We start from the raw sequence: 23103 nt of genomic DNA on the forward strand, positions 1-23103 counted from the left end.
TTTTAAAATGTCTCTCGTGCGCGGAGTGTAGCCTCGAGGCTGCAAGAACCCCATATATATATATATATATATATATATATATATATATATATATATATATATATATATATATATATATATATATATATATGTGTGTGTGTGTGTGTGTGTGTGTGTGTGTGTCTTCATAAGCGTGTGGGTTGTTAACATCTATTACGTCTAACAAGCAGCAGACCGGAAGAATAAAAGAGAAAAAGAGAAAAAAAAGAAAATAACTTGTTAAGATCAACAGACTGACCATGACGATCCAGAAGTGGTGGTGCGGCCGGCGGATGTTGGTGGTTGTGTGGCAGGCTGGCTGGCTGGGTGGCTGCTGCAGTTGGCTGACTCTCCCAGGACAAGTCTAGTCCTGGTTACGCTACCGCTCCAGCCTTACAACAGTTAGTCAGTGAACGTTTCACACAACATGTGATAGATATGTTTTTTTTTTTTGAAACATCAAATCTTAACAGACGTTAATTCTGAAAAGAAAAAACAAAGCAAAACACTCGTGTGCGAGGCATGTCGTTTTGATGTTGCCTTATTTCACGGTCATACTAATTCCTCCTTCTTACTTACGTCCATGAAATAGATTGGGGATGGTCAAGTACATTCTTAGTCAGGATTATTGACACAATGATTACCTGTTCCTGCAGTCATGCCCCCCGTGCGCCGCGCTCCAACTGAGCTCTCATCTTTTAATGAACCTGGAGGCGGCGCAGCTGCTGCACTACCATGACTCAGTCACTGGGTCATGCATCACCACCACCCCTCGCAGGCTCTAGCCGCGGCGCACCTTCTGACCTCAACACATTCCTCCTCATGTTCCTCTACCACACACACACACACACACACACATTTAAAAAGGAAATTAGCGGAACAAAGAGCTGTTCAGTGCAAATATCAGCGAGTGCTTGAATCTTTTCTTTGGGCCTTGAGGCTCTCCGAACATAGTGTGGTCCATATTTGTGCTGTTGCTAAGATCTTGGCTATGTCTGTGGTGTGTTGCGCCTGTTGCCTTCGGTAGCCATCCAACGCTTCCTTCTGTCTCATCTCTCCAGTGCGGCAATCTGCTCATAACTCAGAATACAACACAGCTTTAGTACGCACATCATCTTCACTGCAGAGGCGTGTTGCTGGGCGTAGAGACAAGGATGTGGCATGTGTCTACAGGATGGTGTGGCGTGTGTGACGGGGTGGTGCGGTGAGTGTGGTGGGCGGGGCGGTTGGGCGGTGTGGCGTACGTGGTGGGCGTGGAGGCAGGGTGGTGTGGAGTGTGTGCTGACACGGGTGCGGTGGACGTGGGAGCAGGGTTATGTGGCGGGCGTGGCAGAAGGGTGGTGTGGTGTGGCGTGCGTGACGACGAGGCGGTGTGGCGGGCGTGGCGGCAGGGTGGTGTGGCGCGTGCAGGCATCCGGTCGCCTGTCTGGCTACCACCACCACTGGTGTTGTTGCTGCAAGACCAGCAGAATGACCGACCCCCATCACAATGCACTCCATAATGATCAATAGCGTCACTTTTACACAACTGGAGCCGCTTTCCTCCGGCTAAACTCCACCATATATCTATCTGCATCTTCATTCATAACAACAGAGTCGGGAGCTCACACCCTAGGATGGACTTGCTAAGCTCTTCAGTATGTCAAATATGTCGGGACGGTCAGCACTATAATGATGAATGACCTCGCTAGCCGCTTAAGTACATATGCTCAGGCTGTACCGACGATTCATTATCAAAATGGTTTAATATTGTTTCTCCTGACGTTAGTTCGAACCGAAAACGACGTATTTAGCAGCCATGACCGGGAAATGCTTTTGAAGCGGAGTTGTCGTACCGTCTTATTGCACGTCCTGGCTGGTAGGCTGATCGAACACCCCCCCCCCCCCCCACAACCCACACACACACACACACACACACACACACCAGAGAGGGGCGTCCACGGGGGTGTGTAACGGTCATTCGTATTTCCATTAGTTGTCGGTCAGTGTGTGTGGTCAGTACACTTCTGGCTTTGTTATGTTATCCTGAAGGCTTCCGGACATACAGTCTCTGTCCTTTTTAAGGAATAGTAATGAAGATATTCAGATTGAATGAAGTGTGAAAAAAAGAATGATAAACTGAGATGTATACAACTTGAAGGAATTTCCACAGAACACTCTAGGTCCGTCGCCTGTATGAAGCATAATTATTAGGAACGAAATAAAAAGGAAATATTGTCTGGAAAATATCAAAAAACATATTTGTACGATGGTCCATCGCAAGAGGCGGAATTTTCTTTCATTTCTGAGCCACTCAACTTCAGGTTAAACCTAGCGAAGGAGAACTTAAGCCAAATCCCAACTGGAGTTATGGATCAAGGATTCAGGTCTTTAAATGCTGGGAAATAAGTGCATAAAGTTTCACGACTCATCTGATCAAGACTTATTAAGTTATTGTCAAGTTGTGAGTAAATATGTGATTCCCAGAATCATACGGATGAAATGATCTCGAAGTGTCTGTCATGCAACACAGGCGACACAAAGTTTCTCTTTGTTATGTAAATAGATTAATTCGTCCTGTATGGAATGTTGTATGGCTACTGGAGTGCCGTTTGACGGCTACAGTACCAAAATCCTTGCCTCAAACTGTAATTCTACCACGTTGCACAGCACCAGCAGGTGTACTGTATCTGGTGACTGGGAGAGAATCACTGTTCACTCAGACCCTTTGTGTACAACGATTTCACCTCTTGACTATGGCTCCTTGAGTAAGACTTGACTCCTTGATTTAGAACGACTTAACTCTTTAACCACGACGACAAATCTGTGAGTGCGACGACTTAGCAGCCCCTTGAGCACGACGAATCAACACCTCGGGTACGACAACTTCACTCCTTGAGTACGACGACTTGACCCCTGAAGTACGACGACTCACCCTGAGTAGGACGACTCGTCTTTAGTATGACGATTTAACCACTTGATACAGGAAAACGTTGACGAGAGATGCTGAGAAGCGGATTAAGTTGCCTAATACGATAATAAGTGCAAAAACCACAGAAAGTTTCAAGCTGAGATTGAGTGTGGACATGAGTGTGTGTGAGTGGCTGGAGGTATACAGCCGCTGCCTCACACGAGCCAACACTTTTAGTGCAGTATCCCTCCACTCGCATGTCTTGATGACAAACCCGCGAGTGCGATGACTTAACAGATTGAGTATGCGACGAATGAACCCTCTGAGTACGACAGGGAGACTTAATCCCTTCAACTACAACGACATAGATCCTTCAGCACGGCGACTTAACGCCCTTTAATACGGTCTCAACAGTGGGCATACATCAGAGGTGATATCCAAGACCCTAGCAACCTCCTGAAGAACCTTCAGCTAGGCATGGAGGTTGGCGAGGTCTTGCATGGTCTACACTGCAGGTCAGGGTTCTCATAACAGACCAAGGCTGATGATGTTTCTCGTATGTTATCTAAATATGCGTATACCAAGTGGTTTCACACAGACACACACACACACACACACACACACACAAGCACACGAGGGTGGCGTCTTAGCCATGAAATGTGGATATTAGTAGGGATGACAAATAGGAGTAAACTGTATAGCAGAGTCATCACTATGGGAGTGTTATTACTTGCAGTCGTGGTCGAACGATATAAAGAAAATCTTCCTTTATAAAAAAAATAATCTATTTCAGCAAGGTGGAGCACAGAGGACATCTCCTGTTCCCTGGAAGTTGGAGGAGGAACGTCGGCCTAGGAGGCAGACCTGCCTACGCCATGACAGCCTGGGGTAGGCAGACTGACCCATGACAGCCTGGGGTAGGCAGACTGACCCATGACAGCCTGGGGTAGGCAGACTGACCCGTGACAGCCTGGGGTAGGCAGACTGACCCGTGACAGCCTGGGGTAGGCAGACTGACCCATGACAGCCTGGGGTAGGCAGACTGACCCATGACAGCCTGGGGAAGCCAAGGCTTTTAAAAGCGGTTGGTGTCGAGATCATACGGCGCTGTCTGTGATCTATTATCACGGTAAGTCAGTAATCTTAGGGTCAGCCAGCTTGGAAAATTAGCTCATCCTGTGTGTCAAGAGGCCATATGGCGCGGCTGGAGTGCCCTACACTGAGACGATATGTTGAGGAAACCATCAAGTTTGGTGATAGGAGAAAAATGAAGCACTTAACTCGTCGTGGATGGTGTAGAGAATGTATAACCTTCATGAAGAATGATGTATAATAACAGTATTAGAGAATGTATAACCTTCATGAAGAATGATGTATAATAACAGTATAGAGAATGTATAACCTTCATGAAGAATGATGTATAATAACAGTATAGAGAATGTATAACCTTCATGAAGAATGATGTATAATAACAGCATAGAGAGTGTATAACCTTCATGAAGAATGATGTATAATTACAGCATAGAGAGTGTATAACCTTCATGAAGAATGATGTATAATAACAGTATTAGAGAATGTATAACCTTCATGAAGAATGATGTATAATAACAGCATAGAGAATGTATAACCTTCATGAAGAATGATGTATAATAACAGCATAGAGAATGTATAACCTTCATGAAGAATGATGTATAATAACAGTATTAGAGAATGTATAACCTTCATGAAGAATGATGTATAATAACAGTATAGAGAGTGTATAACCTTCATGAAGAATGATGTATAATAACAGTATAGAGAATGTATAACCTTCATGAAGAATGATGTATAATAACAGTATTAGAGAATGTATAACCTTCATGAAGAATGATGTATAATAACAGCATAGAGAATGTATAACCTTCATGAAGAATGATGTATAATAACAGCATAGAGAATGTATAACCTTCATGAAGAATGATGTATAATAACAGTATAGAGAGTGTATAACCTTCATGAAGAATGATATATAATAACAGCATAGAGAGTGTATAACCTTCATGAAGAATGATGTATAATAACAGCATAGAGAATGTATAACCTTCATGAAGAATGATGTATAATAACAGTATAGAGAATGTATAACCTTCATGAAGAATGATGTATAATAACAGTATTAGAGAATGTATAACCTTCATGAAGAATGATGTATAATAACAGCATAGAGAATGTATAACCTTCATGAAGAATGATGTATAATAACAGCATAGAGAATGTATAACCTTCATGAAGAATGATGTATAATAACAGTATTAGAGAATGTATAACCTTCATGAAGAATGATGTATAATAACAGTATAGAGAGTGTATAACCTTCATGAAGAATGATGTATAATAACAGTATAGAGAATGTATAACCTTCATGAAGAATGATGTATAATAACAGTATTAGAGAATGTATAACCTTCATGAAGAATGATGTATAATAACAGCATAGAGAATGTATAACCTTCATGAAGAATGATGTATGATAACAGTATAGGGAATGTATAACCTTCATGAAGAATGATGTATAATAACAGTATAGAGAGTGTATAACCTTCATGAAGAATGTTGTATAATGTTCAGTGTGGTCTCCACTGTTAGGCTTCGTCTGGCCTCGAGCGTATTTAACACAAGTCGTTCAAAAACTACTGACTCTCGCAGATCCTTTATCTATCACGATCGAACACTGGGCAGTTGTGGAGTACAGTGGCACGGCCACTTGACGCACGTCCTCGTCCTCTCAGAATGGTCTGGCCTCAGAATTAAGAGTCTTTACTGAATAATCTAATCATGGTATCGAAGTCTTTGATGCTCATATCTTGATACTAGACCACAATAAAGTACATGAATCAGAGTTGATCCTAATGGAAAAGTTTCTCATCCTGGTACATGTGATGCGCCACGTAGAGCTCTTGTGTTTCAGAACAGCTGTAACACTACAGTCACTAAGATAAAGTTCAACACAAATGCTTGTTCAAATATTCAAATTTTGTTCACATGGAAGTTCAAATATTGTTCATATGGAAGTTCAAATATTGTTAATATGGAAGTTCAAATACTGTTCATATGGAAGTTCAAATATTGTTCACATGGATGTTCAAACATTTTTTCATATGTAAGTTGAAATATTGTTCATATGGAAATTCAAATATTGTTCATATGGAAGTTCAAATATTGTTCACATGGAAGTTCAAATATTGTTCATATGGAAGTTCAAATATTGTTCACATGGAAGTTCAAATATTGTTCATATGGAAGTTCAAATATTGTTCACACGGAAGTTTAAATATTGTTCATATGGAAGTTCAAATATTGTTCATTGGGAATAGTTTTCTGACATCACTGAGTTCCTAGTAATTCTAAGTTCAACATCGTTCACTGGGGTTGAAGCTTTCCTACTTGAGATCCTACGGTCAGTGTGTGTGTCTTCCATAACATCTGACCACCGGACAACTTCAGACTGTGGAGTCAAACTTTAATGATTCGACTCCCTTTTCGCATGAGACTTCCAGCCTGGAAGTGGCAAGAGTAAAGGGGGGAAGAGAATGTTATAGTCTCCTGTAAGATAAATATAGATATTATCAACAAAAACTTCCAGTAAGGACTTGATCAACACTCGCGAAACAAATTCACAATTATCTATTGCGATATCATTTATGAGCCTTCATTCAGGAAGGGGTTTATTTTACCTGAGTGTACTGATGATAGATAGGGAGACGGGTACTGAACTAGTTGGTATAACTAACCGTACGAGCAGGTGTTCCTAGTGTCACTTCCCTTCATAATGGAAGAGAAATTCCCTCATCAGAATAGGCTTTAACTGTCAGGTTAGGAGATTCTGTACGTGAGTACTTCATCATCTGTGACCAGACTGGATCATTCTGTTGCTCCCCCTAGGCTCATGTATATCTAGGGCAAGATACTCAAGTCATCGGGGCTACACTCAGTGGCAACGTATGTGCTACAATGTTTTGTTTCCCATCTATCTTCTCTGTAGTTGAAATCCTGTATAGTCAATGACCATTTAGCAAACCTTCCTGTAGGTCGTCTACTTCGGAATAACCCAACTACGTGTTGGTGATCAGTGACCACATGAAGTGGGGAACGGTAGATAAGGTCCTTAAAATGCTTCAGTTCCCCAAACTATAGCGAAAGCTTCTTGTTCTGTAAGCTATGGGATGTGATCGTCCCGCTATTCTCTGCACGAAGGCTGCTCCCAACGCCTCAAGACTTGCATCAGTACTTATTAAGAAAATCAGGAAATACTAGGAGCAGGAGTGAGCGCTTGCTTTAATGTGTCCATTGGCTTGTTGCTGCGCTTCCCCTCAATGGAAAGTAACAACCTTCCTTAGTGATTCTGTTAGAGGTGAGGCTATGGTACCACAGTCATTCACAAAACTCCTGTGGTATACGTCTAATCCTACAAATCATCGAACCTCATCTGCATTCCTAGGTGTGGGAAATTGTGCTGCAGTCTTTCATTAACTGGAGAAACTCCTCTTTCATTCCCAATGTACCCTTAAACATCTTATCCTAGTCCTTACAATTCTACATTTTGACAACGCAATCTTTAATTTCGCCAACTGTAACTTCTTCAAGGCTTCCTCTAAGTGTCGCAGATGAGTGGGGACATCCTCACTATACTATAGTGTCATTAAGGTAGACCGAGAGAGTCAGTCTGTCCTGGGGTTAAATTTCTAAAAATGAATTATGAGCCTTGTTAACTCCCAGTGACCTGTAGGGATGCTCAATGCAGTCACTGGTCGACTGGCATCATCCAATGGTATCTGCTAAAAAAAAAGTGTAACAGATCTAAGATGGAAAATACCTTGTTATCCCCTAATTGTTGAAGTACACTTAGTGCAGGAAGAGGGAATCTATCTGGGAGAGTAACCTTAACTAATTGTCTATCGTCTATCACAGGTCGCCAGGTTCCATTCTTCCTTGATGCTAAGATATGTGGTGGCGTTCTCTGAAGAGCGACTAGGCTGTATTACACCCTTGTTGTAAACATCAACCATCTATCCGTAGACCCACCCCAGCACAGTTCTACTTCTGCAGGCAGACAGGATACTACAGATCTGCTCGTCCAGTCTCAACGGCACACAACAACCTTCCCAGAAATATTGTTCCTTAAGACAACAACCGACAACAAGGAGACAGCTTCAAGCATGTTCTAAATCCACGGAAATTTACGAACGTACGTGAGGCATCATCATCATCACACCAGGCGAATTCGCGGGTGAAGTTCTCGGTCAAGCTTGAGCTCAAGCTCAGCCAACTCGGCGCTGAACACACTCACGACCAACTGAGGGAAGATTGCCCGAGGGATCGGTGCAAAAATGCGATACAGGAACTTGTGGTGGAACTGGAGCGTCCGAACAGCCATTAAAGATATTAGGAAAGGCATCACAAGAATTACAAGTCTTAGAAGAGTGAGCAGGTATGTCATTTAAAAGACTGTGGCTGGGGGAGAAGGAAAGGGAATGGATATAGTACTGGACCTTGAGGGTGACAGGGTAGGGATATGTTGACAAGGGATTGAATGTCTAATCATATTAAATTACTTTCCATGTAAAGTTACATTACTTTCCATGTAAGGTTAGGTTACTTTCCATGTAAGGTTACATTACTTTCCAGGTAAGGTTACATTACTTTCCAGGTAAGGTTACATTAGTTTCCAGGTAAGGTTACATTACTTTCCAAGTAAGGTTATATCACTTTCCATGTAAAGTTACATCACTTTCCATGTAAGGTTACACTATTTTCCAGGTAAGGTTACATTACTTTCCACGTAAGGTTACATTACTTTCTAGGTAAGGTTACATTAGTTTCCATGTAAGGTTACACTATTTTCCAGGTAAGGTTACATTAGTTTCCATGTAAGGTTACACTATTTTCCAGGTAAGGTTACATTACTTTCCATGTAAGGTTACATTATTTTCAAAACTGTCGATTACTACGAGTCTGATGTTCGTGATAGACTGTAATACAAGCTACAATGTGATCATCAGAATTACAATATTTCTCAGTGAAAATCTAAGTGTTGCTCACTGCATCGCGACGAACAGTTATGTCTCCCATGATCATCCAGCCTGGAGTCCACCAGTCAGGCAAGACATACATCCACCAGCGGTAAACACAACAGAGAAATATTGTAACATCTTCATGGGAAAAGTTGAAGGGGAAGGCCTGGAGAGTGGTAGAGAGAGAGAGAGAGAGAGAGAGAGAGAGAGAGAGAGAGAGAGAGAGAGAGAGAGAGAGAGAGAGAGAGAGAGAGTTCATTGCTGCCAACGTAATATCGACAGTTTTCCTCCCTTGCAGTGTTGCACCACGGGAGAGTGAGTGACCTTCTCAAGCATGTCTGCGTGTTTCATTACCTGCACGTCTTGATTTCATGCGCTTGTTTTGCTGCTCATCCGCGTTGGCGATCAAATATAGCGATATATGAAATTAAACACGAGTGTAAGGCTTCCCATAAGGAAGAAGCAAAGAGACTCTTATCCTGTGTAAAAGTGAGACACGGAGTGAGGGAGTTCCAGGGTGTGGGGAGCCGTAGGCCACACAGCTCCTTCAACAGTCACACAGCCAGCCAGCCAGCCAGCCAAGCAACCAGCCAGGCAGCGAGGGGCCCCCTGAGAGAGCGCATCAACCCCACCTTGTGCAACTCACACCCGACACAAGTCTGATGACTCCTGCCTCATTAAAACTGACTGTACAATCTCGTCTTCTTTTCCCCCTCCTGATGTGTTATACAGGCATCTGTTCTGATGGTGTTAATAATTACCGCACACCGTACATCATATCGCGGAGACCTGGAAGTTGCAACGAACAAAACACATTCCTCAGCATCAAGGTCAAACGCATCTGCCACCATTGAGTCGCTCAAGTTACCAGACGTTTCCAAAGGTTTCCTGGGTCAAGACGGACCTTCAAGTGTGTCGGTCGGTCTCCTACAAGGACTGTAGATCACTGGGATTCTACAAGAAAAAAGAAAAAAAACCCTCATCTGTCGGTTCAGCGAACATGATGTTAAATGACTCATCTGTCAGTTCAACGATCGTAATGTTAAATGGCAAAATTTTCACGTGAAAATGGCATTCCCATCTGAAATTATGTAAGGCCTCAATGTCGTGTTGATTTTATGGAGGCAAGATGAAACAGATGCTTTAGGGATTTAACACTTAAAGGGTCCTACAAATGAAATTATTATCGTTATCATTACTATCATTTAATACTTTTTAATATCATGCAAACATTTAGGTCCAAAAAAGCTTTGGTAATCAAAGATCCAAAACACACAGTTGTTAGCTTGAAATACCCCATTAGTATTTTGGCCTGCAGCAATTCTGTTCCATTACATTTCCAATATCGCATACGCAATATGATGAACACAAGTCTGAGAATTAATTAGTCTCGATAACATTTCGCTTCAAGCATATGACTGACATCATTTGCACCTCCTTAGCTGCAGGAAAAGCTTACAGGTTTCCTCTGAAAAATCGGGTGTCTTTCTACTTCCATCCAGTAACCTGTGTGCTTCTGTACTCTTCCACAATCACCAACAGCCTCGTCAGAACACGATGGTCTGTTGTTGTTTGCCTACATCTTTTTAACTGTACTTCAGCTGTACGACTGTGTGGGACCCTCGGCCCTCACAAAATATAGGCCCACTTCAGACCCCCCCCCCCCCCCTTATGCGAGTCTAACTCGCCTCAAAGCTTCCACATGTCTAAAATTCAGCGCATGTTACACTTGCATCCGGGACTGACCTAAAAGCGAAACATATATATAATATATATATATATATATATATATATATATATATATATATATATATATATATATATGTGTGTGTGTGTGTGTGTGTGTGTGTGTGTGTGTGTAATATACCTATATGTGTTTGTAGTTTCTCATGATGCACAAAAACAAATTTTGTGTATGTTGCTGGATTCTGGCTATCTGAGCAAGACGTCATTTACCCAGATTCTATACCACACAAACATGTACAAAAATTGCTGCTGTTCTCTAAGGTAATTCAATAGTTTTGCAATATTCTACGCACCCTAAATCATGGTCTACCGTCAGGAGACAAAGGGTAAAATGATCACTACTTGCCCACCGTGTATGAAATCTCCCCCCGCACCTAAGGTATTCCTACGCAGCTGGTTATATTTAGCCCTTCGCAAAGTTCTATAAGAGGTTAAATTTTACCATCTGCTCCTGCAGTTAGTTAACTGCCCGAGACGTGGCAACTACGGTCCGTCCGCTCTGCTAAGCAACAGTCCACTAGCTGAGCGGCGAAGGGGGGGATGGGAGGGAGGGGATGGGGAGAACAGTGGTGCCAAATGTCCTCTTAGGAAATTCCCGTTCCTTGTCCCACTCAATTTTTCTTCAAATATCACGAGAGGATGCCATAAAATGCATATCATCCACTAAATTTAAACGTTATCGGATGATAGCAAATGTAAAGAGGTCCACTGGAACGAGCTCGGCGTCCTGCAGGAGCGGCACCATAGCATTATGTATCATTTGCCATTGGTTGTGTAACAGCAGCTAACTCGGGTTCGTTCATCTCATTTACAGGACACACCATACGTGAACTCTTTGCCGAGACGATTGATAACATCAATAGATTTTCTTTTCGGATAGTTGTCTTTATCATCCCGGATCTGTACGAAAAATAGAGAAATTCCCGGTAGGACAAAGCGAGGTGCATTTTGTTGTGAGGGAGAGGCGGGCTGAAGGACCCAACCCGGGTAGGAGATTGGGGGAGGGGAGGGTGTTGGGGATGACCCGTCTGCCTTTGTACAGTTTTGGCGAATTTTCTCGTTCAGTTCCTTTCCACAATGAATGAAAACGACTTACAACTCCTTGGTATGATATGGCGGGCACGACTTGGGGTAAGCGTGGATGACATACGTTCTCAAATTAAAGATTTCTTCAAGATAATATACGTAGCTGTTACATAAGGTGTGAGTTGACGGTCATGCGCGAAACTCAATCTCCCAAATATTGACCGGCGTAAAGCCAATGGAAAATCCTAACAGTCGAGAGGGGGGTCAACACCGCTTTAATGATACGCTTGAAGCAGGGCGAGAAATGGATATCGTGTTCAATAACTATTTCGGATAAAAGTCGGTTAAAAATCACATATATTTTCCAAGTGATTGCATGGCTCGCCCTACACGATCATTGTGATTAATGGTGTTCGTTCACAGAGGGCATACACACTTGGGTTAACAGGTGATTAGACAATTCTAATAATAATCTTTCCTTGTCTCCACAACTTAATTTAAATTCGTTATTACTTTTCTGGCTTCGAATAAATATCCACACCTGAACTTTTTCTTCTTGTCAGATGTGACTATAATCATTCATCTTTCATTTCCCTCTACTTCCTGTTGCCTCACCTTTCAATTCTCTTTATCTCTGCAAGAGTTCTGTTACTCTACGGTTTATCCTGCCATATGTCTACTTCATTTCCCCATTAGCTTGTGTAATATGATATCTCTACTCGATATCGACCTACTTAACAAACACAGGCGCTTTTCGTCTGCTTTTTTCTGCTATTGTCTGCTTTTCGTCATTACGTCAAGCCTAGTCTTTTTTTTTTTAAGTTTACATATTATCATTGAAATGTCACACATACTCGACACCCTGGTCCTTACTGCGGGTAACAACGCCCCTTCCCCCCTTTGAAAACTGATTTAATAAAGCTTTTTATTCCGACTTCTACTCTCATCAGACCCAAATGAAAATGTTATACCACTGTCACTGATAGCGTCTGAATGATCCCAAGTCCTGACGTGTTCCCAATATGATCGACTAATATTTACGACATTGCTTGATATGAATGAAGATAAAACCACATTTCCTGGAGACTTGGAAACCACTTAACAAAGGATTTGTGGTGGACCGGAACTGTCATGAAACAGCAAAGATCATGTCTCTAAAGAGTGTTTTTTTTTTTTTTTAACTTTATACATTTTCGCGACAATGTCTTTTTCCTCAATATATCATAAATATTATAATGTTTTTTTTTTTTTTTACTTTATACAGTTTCGCGACAATGTCTTTCTCCTCAATATTTCATAAATATCATAGTGTTTTTTTTTTTTTACTTTATACATTTTCGTGACAATGTCTTTCTCCTCAATATTCTGTAAATATTATAATGTGTTCTTAGAACATCAATCAACACATTCGAACTCAACCTAACCTGGGGATGTGAAAATATATATATCACAAGAGCCGGGGATAAGTAAGGTTTCCAGATACATCAATTATCTCCCGGACTAGATCTTCATCCTTTAGCTGTTCTCATCATCAAAACTAGCACCGCCAACACATTCCCTACCACCAGATCCCTCCCTTACAACTGTTGCATGTAACATCTCCTCTGCCACAAACATAATCTTCACTAAAACTTTAGCACCAAATCTCAAAGAAAATTTGAATCTGCGAAGACATAATCTTATCTCTGAAAGTGGCAAGGATATATCTTTATGTATTTTTTTTTTTTTCCAAAAGAAGGAACAGAGAAGGAGGCCAGGTGAGGATATTCCCTCAAAGGCCCAGTCCTCTGTTCTTAACGCTACCTTGCTAACACGGGAAATGGCGAACAGTATGAAAGAAATATATATATATATATATATATATATATATATATATATATATATATATATATATATATATATATATATATATATAATGACCCTGGTTCGCAGTTGATAAGCTTAAAGCTTAGGAACTAACCACTGAACCACCAACCTTAACGTACCATATCCTGTTCAACATATACGTGTCGATTTCTGCCTTAACGACCACTCGATTGAACCATTAAATCCAACAACATAACATGGCAACATTCGATCAGACATCCCCAGGGGTCGGTGTATACACGTACCGGGACTATATCTCGCTGGAAAAGTTAACCGACACTTGACGTGGGTTAATAAGTGTTAAGTGAGGGTTGTGAGCGTATATCACCATCAATAATGATACAACAATACCAGATGAGCTATTCGAATGGTTGCCTCCCCCCCCCCACCCCCCCGCCAAATGTGCTTACGATGGAAAAAATAGAAAATGGCAACTGTTCTCTTTTTGAACGCACTCTGCTGGGGAAACGTAAAAGCTCGAAGACGCCATTAATTCGAGAATTCAGACGTCATTATTATAGGATTTTCTCAATAACCAGTTTATTGCAATTGGTTATTGCCATCAATTAAGTATAAATCTGGAAAAAGGTATTACATAAATGAAAATTTTCGTGGTTTAACTTGTCTTGAAGGAAATTCTAGAATTGGTACAAGTGGTTGAAAATTAGGTAAATATGAATCAAATGAGGCATTTCTATTACATACATTAGTGAAGAAGATGAAGGATATGACAACGGGCGAAAAAAAATATCAAATTGCCAGATGACACTGGAATCATCGCTGGGAGCAATAGGAAAACATTTGACAAAAGCAGAAAAAAACTAAGAATGATTATTAATGACACTAACAATAATGGATATGATAACTGATAACATTCATGGAAATAATACATTATATTATAATGTGATGTCGGTATAAATCTTGATAACATTCATAATAACACCAGCGTAGCCACTATATCATCCAGGGTCGCTAAACACGTCTGGCGTGCTCTTTGTCAGCGACAGACCGTCGTGGTGAACGCGCTGCGGTGAACACCAGCTCCACTGCAAACATCTCCATCCACCAACCTCGTGTGACCTCAACATGATCGCCAGGTGCCCAGAGTATAAGTAGACAGCTTTGATCTTCGCTACTGGAGAACTGTAACCCATCACAGGCCCGCTGTAGCGGCTTGATCACCCCCCATTGCTTAAACGTGTCTCTGAACTGCCTCTGTGGCAGCCACCTACGCCAATCAAGTCGGCGCACAGTGGCTGGCTCTCTCACACCAAGGCGCACATGCTTCTGCAGACATCCACCGTGTGTGTGAATCAAGGCTTACCTTCCCCCACATGGTGTGTGTGTGTGTGTGTGTGTGTGTGTGTGTACCCGAGACAATATAAGGCTCGTAGTCTTCTAATTCTCAGACTTTCTCTTGATCATCGTACTCCTACCCCCAACACCAAGCAAACCCGTCCGAAAGTCCAGCTTCCTGGCAGCAGAACCTGTCCCTCCACTCAACAGGTCTTGTACAGCTTTATCTCCTGCACCTGGTGGTGTGAACGTGTGACTGGGAGAGAGATTCTTGCCTTACGACCTTGACCACGATAATACGACCCTTGAGGACGACGGTATGATGACCCCCACTGAGCATGGCAATACGACCCTTGACCACACGAAGGTACGACCCTTGAGTATGATAGTCTAGCCAATAATAATCAATTCCTTAAAGTATTTGGTCAAAGGCTTGGTCATCAATACCCTAGGGTCGTACTGTTGAGTTCCATAACCTATAATGACGTTCAAATAATGATAATAATGAATAACAAAACTGGTATTAGTATCAATGAATCATAAGTGATAGTAAAAATATCATAGGATTAACGGCACCGAAAAGGGTATGAATAAACAAAAACGAAGCAACGATAGAGAGTTCAGTTGTCAAGATAATTTCTTTTTTGTGTGCATTACTTTCATTGTTATCATTGTGGTGTGTCTGGCAGTGACGGTATAATTACTGGGGAAAGTTGGTTGTCTGGCTCGTCCATGGCGAAGCTGGTACCACGGGAGCCAGGAAGTGACTACTCCTTATGATCCTCCTCCCTGGTCATACTTACACTACAGCATTACTTACTGGTGATCATACTTACACTACAGCACTACTTACTGGTTACCATACGTACAGTACATCACCACTAACTGGTTGTCATACGTACAGTACGTCACCACTAACTGGTTGCCATACTGACATACTACTAGTTGCCATAATACGGCCAGATGCTCAACAAAGCTTGTATCGCCATTTCTTAGCTTTCGTTTCCTTTAGGAGTTCAAGATAGCCTCATCCACACTATATCTGCACGGGCTTTTCGACCTTGACAAACACGTCAGTAACGTTGTAATAGACCAGTGTTGTTTACTGGTGTGGCAATCCCAGTATGATAATGTCATGTTGCCATACCTGACTATGAATATTGGAATGTACTGTACTTATCTATACATATATTTACCGGTGCATCTATTCATTAATCTACTCATATATTCATTCATCCATCTACTCATATTTATTCATCCATCTACTCATATATTCATTCACCCATCTACTCATATAATTATTCATCCATCTACTCACATATTTACTCATTCATCTACTCAAATATTCATTCATCCATCTACTCATATAATTATTCATCCATCTACTCATCTATTTATTCATCCATCTACTCATATATTTATTCTATTCAGTACACAGGTGATATGGACACCTCGCTCGTGGGAGAGCCAGACAGAAACGAGATGTTTTGGCTGTAGTTGCTGCTGCTGCTGGACGTACACAGAAGCAGCGGACGTGTGTGTGTGTGTGTGTGTGTGTGTGTGTGTGTGTGTGTTGGAGTTGCCCTGGCCTGAGCGAGGGGCACTCCAGGTACCGACAGCTTGACCCGGACTTACCGTACCAAGAGCAGCTGTTCGATCCTTCCAGTAACTGGCAGGATGTTTGGCGGGTGCTCAAGGAAGAGTCACCCCCAGCTGAGTTGGTAGGTCACACCACACACCACACCCACACCATACTAGCAGGGCTGCAGGTCACACTACACCACACCACACCCACACCACACCAGCAGGGCTGCAGGTCACACCACACCACACCAGCAGGGCTGCAGGTCACACCTCACCACACCAGCAGGGCTGTAGATCACACCACACCACACCAGCAGGGCTCCAGGTCACACCACACAACACCAGCAGGGCTCCAGGTCACACCACACAACACCAGCAGGGCTACAGGTCACACCACACCACACCAGCAGGGCTGCAGGTCACAACACACCACACCAGCAGGGCTCCAGGTCACACCACACCACACCACACCAGCAGGGCTACAGGTCACACCACACCACACCAGCAGGGCTCCAGGTCACACCACACCACACCAGCAAGGCTGCAGGTCACACCATAACACACCACACCACACCAGCAGGGCTCCAGGTCACACCACACCACACCAGCAGGGCTCCAGGTCACACCACACCACACCACACCAGCAGGGCTACAGGTCACACCACACCACACCAGCAGGGCTCCAGGTCACACCACACCACACCAGCAGGGCTGCACACAGAGGGAGGTCACACCACACCACACCAGCAGGGCTGCAGGTTACACACCACACCAGCAGTACTGCAGGTCACACCACACCACACCACACCAGGAGGGCTGCAGGCCACACCACACCAGCAGGTCACATTACTCGCCAGACGGACAGGAAGTGGGTCAGAGGAAGGCATGCTACCCCCATCACCAGGTCAAGCTACCTTCCTCACAGGATCGAAGGAAAGCCTTCTCATGGTATGTAACCTAACCGACAGTGTGTGGGCGCGCGCTCCACACGCTGGAACTTCCTCCCAGCTGAAGTTTCCAGAGAGAGAGAGAGAGAGAGAGAGAGAGAGAGAGAGAGAGAGAGAGAGAGAGAGAAGATCCCGGTCGCGTTCAGGTCGCTACACGCGAGATTTCACCCTCATAATCTATCGAGTTACCTCATTTCCGGGCGAGGCTCCTCACAGCCACACCAGGTCCTCCTCATACACCGCGGTCTTTGTGTGTGTGTGTGTGTGTGTGTGTGTGTGTGTTTCAGGCTATGACATTGTACAAAATGTATGTCGGCAGTATAAAGGTCTGTATCATATAATATAAAATTCATGTACGATCAAACAACATTTCTTTCTTCGTGCGTCATTATAAAGCTGTCCCGTGTGTGTGAACCATGTACGGTCGAGGCGACCCGGGATGTTCACGTGATGTTTAACTGTATTCAACGAACGTTTATGTTTTCGTTCCCAATTTACGTATTCTGTGACTTCTTCCTCCTGTTTACGCACACTCAGTGATCGCTAAGAGCCAGATTCCTGTGTACGGTACACATCCACTGTTGCTCCAGCCATTACACACACAGCCGCACCAGTGGGACGCCCGCACCCACTCCTCACTGAAGGTTTTTTCCTCCGTCTCTCGAAGAATAGAGATATTGAAGCCGAGGCCACTGGAGACACACAGGTCCATCATACATCCTCCAGCCAGGGGTGAGCCACGACCTCTGCACCAGACTCCACCACACCAACCTACCTGGGCCTGGGGCGTCGTTCAGGACCTGGGGCGTCGTTCAGGACCTAGGGCGTCGTTCAGGACCTGGGGCGTCGTTCAGGATCTAGGACGTCGTTCAGGACCAGTGGCGTCGTTCAGGACTTAGGGCGTCGTTCAGGACTTAGGGCGTCATTCAGGACCTAGGGGCGTCGTTCAGGACCTGGGGCGTCGTCTTTCAGGTCACGGTGGAGGTTCATGCTCACGAAGCCCCTTGGCTTTCCCGTAACCCTCACAAAGACTCCGGCAGCTCTTCATTATTGATCACCAGGACTCCCTCCCCGGCAAGCCTGGGGGTGGTGTGGGTCTCCCCTCCTCACACACACACACGCACACCCACCCACGGTGACCAATACTCCTCCTCCCCGCTTCCCCTCCCCACACACATCCATAGCCACATCCTGTGACCTACACATGGCCGTAATGACCTCCAGGACTCGTCATACCTTATGGTGACCTTCTCGCTATCCAACGTACCCTACAGCCTCACCTCACACGACCCACCCGTCGTGGTCTTCAATGTACTTTTGCACATCGTAGACTATTTTCGTCCCCTTGTGCACAAGACGGCCCACTGGTCCCTCCACACCTCCTCAGTGAACATCCAGGCGCTGCACTCGCGTATGTCATGAACTTTGGGAAGTTTTAATGTAGTCGTCATATTCCCCGCTATTCAGGCCGGTTCATCTCTGTTTGAGAGAGAACGAACACTCCGGCTGGGGAACCAGTTGCTTCTCCCTCCCTCCCCCACCACACACACACACACACACGCACGCACACACACACACACACACACACACGCACACACACACACACACACACACACACACACACGCACACACACACACACACACACACACACACACGTAAAACCTCCAGATGGAGAGAAAGTTATCTCTACGCTGTGATGACCAGAGCCGCCTCCACCCGCACCGCCCACTGAACTCCTCCGTCAGTTCCCACAATCCTCTGTACTATACTGTTTATACCACTTCACTTACCCCGTGCGCACGACGATCCATTCCTTAGGGATGATCACCTGGGGTTTTACCCATGGGCAATCCTCAAGGTGGTTCTAAGGGCCTCTATAGAAAATTGAAAAATAGTATTCATATATTCATTAGTGTATATACAAATTTATAAGGCTTTAAATCGATGGACACTGCATGTTACATTGGATTTTCACTGTCAACAAAATCGAGAAATCTGTTACTAATCAGAGGAACATCTCATCCTCTCGCCTCTATCAGCATCATATGATGGCTCATCTCACTGATTTCCTCGTTCTCACACACACAAAAAGAAAACATTCCTATGGACGTCCATGAATTCTGACCTGACCTCCTAAGGGAACCAAGCCGTCTCTAGAACACCACAACACGACAAATGTTTAGAAGACAAATCATATGTCGATTAATATCCCCAAAAAAAAAAAATAAATTGCATAAAAGAACATGGATGAGTTACACAGAGTTACATAGATACACAGACCACACAGAGACCCCGAGGTCCAAGCGAGGTGGTCTGGTCTTAAAACACACACACACACACACACACACACACACACACACACCAAAAACCAAACAAATTTGAAGGCAGGTAGAAGGAAGGAATAGCAAAGCAAAGGCAAAGGAAAGGTTCAATGTGCTTTCCACACTTTATATTCTGGCCTACATCTTCAGTTTGGGTCACCACACTTGAAGAAAATCTCATAGAGAAGGTTCAGAGGAGATCAGCGGAGATGGTGCCTGGAAGTAGCGATCCGAGTTACAGTGGGAGGTTAAAGGTCATCCAGTTGCTCACCACAGAGGTAGTGGCAGACTGGATCACAAACCCTCGAATTTCTAAACGATATTGACGGCGTCGACTGGGACCAACTCTCCAAAAGGTGCGGAGAAACACCAGAGGTCATAACAACAAGAAACTAAGCTTGAAAATAGATTAAGAAAATATATAAAGAAATACTTTTATGACACTGAAGTCGTAGGTCAGTGCAATAAGCATGTTACACCGAAGTACAAAAAGCAATATGAGAGAAGAGAAAGTACAACAGACGGAGCCTCACCAGTGTACACCTTACTACCGGTACTGTACAAACAGGTAATTCATGTACACACACACACACACACACACACACACACACACACTAGTGCACAGACACACAGTCAGATACATTACTTTCCCGGAAGGTATGTAAACATTCCCCAGACTCTGCAATGATGGCGTCATTCCACATAATGCAGATATGGTTTCTCAAGTGACCTATGTACGCCCTGGTCCACCTGCCAGCCGTGTGCACACCTGCCTGACGTGTGTACACCTACCAACCGTGTGTACACCTGCCAGCCGTGGGTACACCTGCCAGCCATGTGTACACCTGCCAGCCGTGTGCACAACGTGCGTTCACCACCCCGGGAAAAAGAGGTCCTCCCGTCGACTGTGTCCGGCTGTGGCTCCAGACCATTACTTACACTGTTTTGTTTTGTGAAAGTCTGACTGACACCATGACGAACAGACCGGCGGTGTGTGTGTGTGTGTGTGTGTGTGTGTGTGTGTAGGACCCCATCTCTTGGAATCTTACTGCTATCGTACAAAATTTTTCAACTTCTCTACGCTGTCAACATTCACAGTATCATCATCCAGTTTACTTCATTCATCCAAGAATTTCTTCATATATTCTAAACTTGTTTTTCTCACATATTCGAGTTATGGCCTTGACTGTTTTATCTTGGCATCTTTCGAAGGTCTGTTCACTACTGCCATGATCAAACTGGTTTGAAAACTTAGCACTTGTAATTAGGTCACCCTTCACTCTTCGCTCTTCCATGGTGGACACATCTAAGACCTCTAGCCTTTCTGTGTCAGTCAGCTTTCTTAATTCTGGTACCATCTTTGATGCCCTCCTCTGGACCTTCTCTATTATTTCTTTTAGCTTCTTTAAATGCAGTGACGAAGCTTGAGAAGCAAAATCCGGTTTAGGTCTAATGTAGGATGTGATCAGTTTGCTGTACATTTCCTTACCTATATCCTTGAATGCTGTTCTAATATTTCCCAGCAACATTTGTCGTCCTCAGTCTCTCCTCCTAATGGGCGACTCTGGCGGAGGATAAGAACGATGTCAGATCTCTCTCACAAACAGATTCCTGCGTCTCATTCCGTGCTGGATGAACTAGTCATAGCGAGACCTTCTGTCGCTGTGTCCCAGCCTCATTACTTTACATTGACTAGGGTTGAGTTTCTAGGGTTCAACTTCATCAGTCATGTATCACACTAACTCTGGAGTTTGCCTAGATCCCTTGAAGGTTGCATGTAATGCTCCTCGCTTCTATCATCTCTCTTCATCTTAGCATTATCCGCAAACGTACGCATTCAGGTCAGAGTCCAATCCTTCTGGAAAGTTATGTACATTGCGCATGAAAAATATTGGTCCGAAAAAAGATTCCTGCATTACTTTACTCCTGACCTGAAACCTAAGAGCATACCACTGGTGACCTCAACACATTTCATGAGGGTTTCCATGACACGTATTCTTTATTCCCTTCCAGTAAGATTCTTTACCCGTCCAAGTAGTCATCCCCTTGAAGCTCCAGCTTGTTTACCTGCCTCCTGTGAGTGACAGCGTCAAATGCTTTCTGACAGTCCAGATACACACAACCCACCCAGCTTCTTCCTTTTTTTTTTATAACATGGACCTCACTTTAGTAGTTTCTCCTTTGCAAGCGGTCATCCACTTGCTTTCTGGTTATCTTTTTTCGTTACCATACAAACGACGAATATATCTTCCCCACAACACATCATTAAGCTCCGTTTTTTCGACATTTTCTGCTGAAAAGAAACTTCTTTTTTTTTTAAGCGTTTGAGGCTGAAGGTAAGTGTGTCCCTACTACTCCGTTGTAAACCTCGCAGAACCTTACACCACAGTGCCTTCAGTCCCGGCTGCTGAGCTCCAGATCCCAATTTATTACACTACGGAAATGAAGTTCTGCATAAATTCCATGATCATATCTCGTATGTTCATTTTGTTGTCTTCATTACACACATGGTCAAACTCTAGCATTAAACGACGACTTTTTTCCACTTGGTGTATAACACAAGATGTTCTCACTATCCACGTAACAGTGTCTCGTCCTGGTATCTTCAGTGACGTGCTGGGATGAGAAATTTTCCCACAAGTATTCTAAGAAGTTGTCCCCACTACTCTCGGTCTACAGGAGAATCCATTGTGTGTGTGTGTGTGTGTGTGTGTGTGTGTGTGTGTGTGTGTGTGTGTGTGTGTGTGTGTGTGTGTGTGTGTGTGTGTGTGTGTGTGTGTGTGTGTCTGTGTGTTTACCTATTAGTAATAAGATAGACACCGGGGGATGTGTTACTGTGGTCACCCCGTGACTAAGCGATATCCGCACACTGGAGAACTGTTGTTGCTGCTGCTGCTGCTGCTCTCTCTCTCTCTCTCTCTCTCTCTCTCTCTCTCTCTCTCTCTCTCTCTCTCTCTCTCTCTCTCTCTCTCTCTCTCTCCCAAGCCACCAACCTCACACCACATGGCGCCCCTCTGCTGCAGGTGTCAGGGGTTGACAGGCATGTGAATACTACCACAACACAACACAACACGGACATTTAGAGTAGATTGTATTTATCTTTCTAATTTGTTCAGTGTCGCGGACCTGAGGACACGACCCCCCTTGCCTACGATAGTCTGGCCTTTCACCTAAACCTTAAGGGTTACGTCAAAGTCCAGGCACGTCATGTCCAAGTGTCGTACCGTCGTGCTACAGGGCCGTACCAACATGCTCGAGAGTCGTACCGTCGTGCTTAAGAATCATAACTTCGTGCTTAAAGACTACATCGTCGTACTCAAAAAAAATCATACCGTCGTGCGCAAAAGGCTGATCACGG

General features: G+C 43.8%; 1 long non-coding RNA gene across 1 annotated transcript; it reads left to right on the top strand.

The window, feature by feature from the left end:
- Positions 1–306: 306 nt before the first annotated feature.
- Positions 307–9697, top strand: LOC139764581 (uncharacterized). Its single transcript, XR_011716411.1, has 3 exons — positions 307–419; positions 7856–8375; positions 9257–9697. It is a non-coding gene; the product is annotated as an uncharacterized lncRNA (long non-coding RNA).
- The last annotated feature ends 13406 nt before the right edge of the window (positions 9698–23103 follow it).

This window comes from Panulirus ornatus, chromosome 4 (genome assembly GCF_036320965.1).
Source record: "Panulirus ornatus isolate Po-2019 chromosome 4, ASM3632096v1, whole genome shotgun sequence".
NCBI classification, from domain to species: domain Eukaryota; kingdom Metazoa; phylum Arthropoda; class Malacostraca; order Decapoda; family Palinuridae; genus Panulirus; species Panulirus ornatus.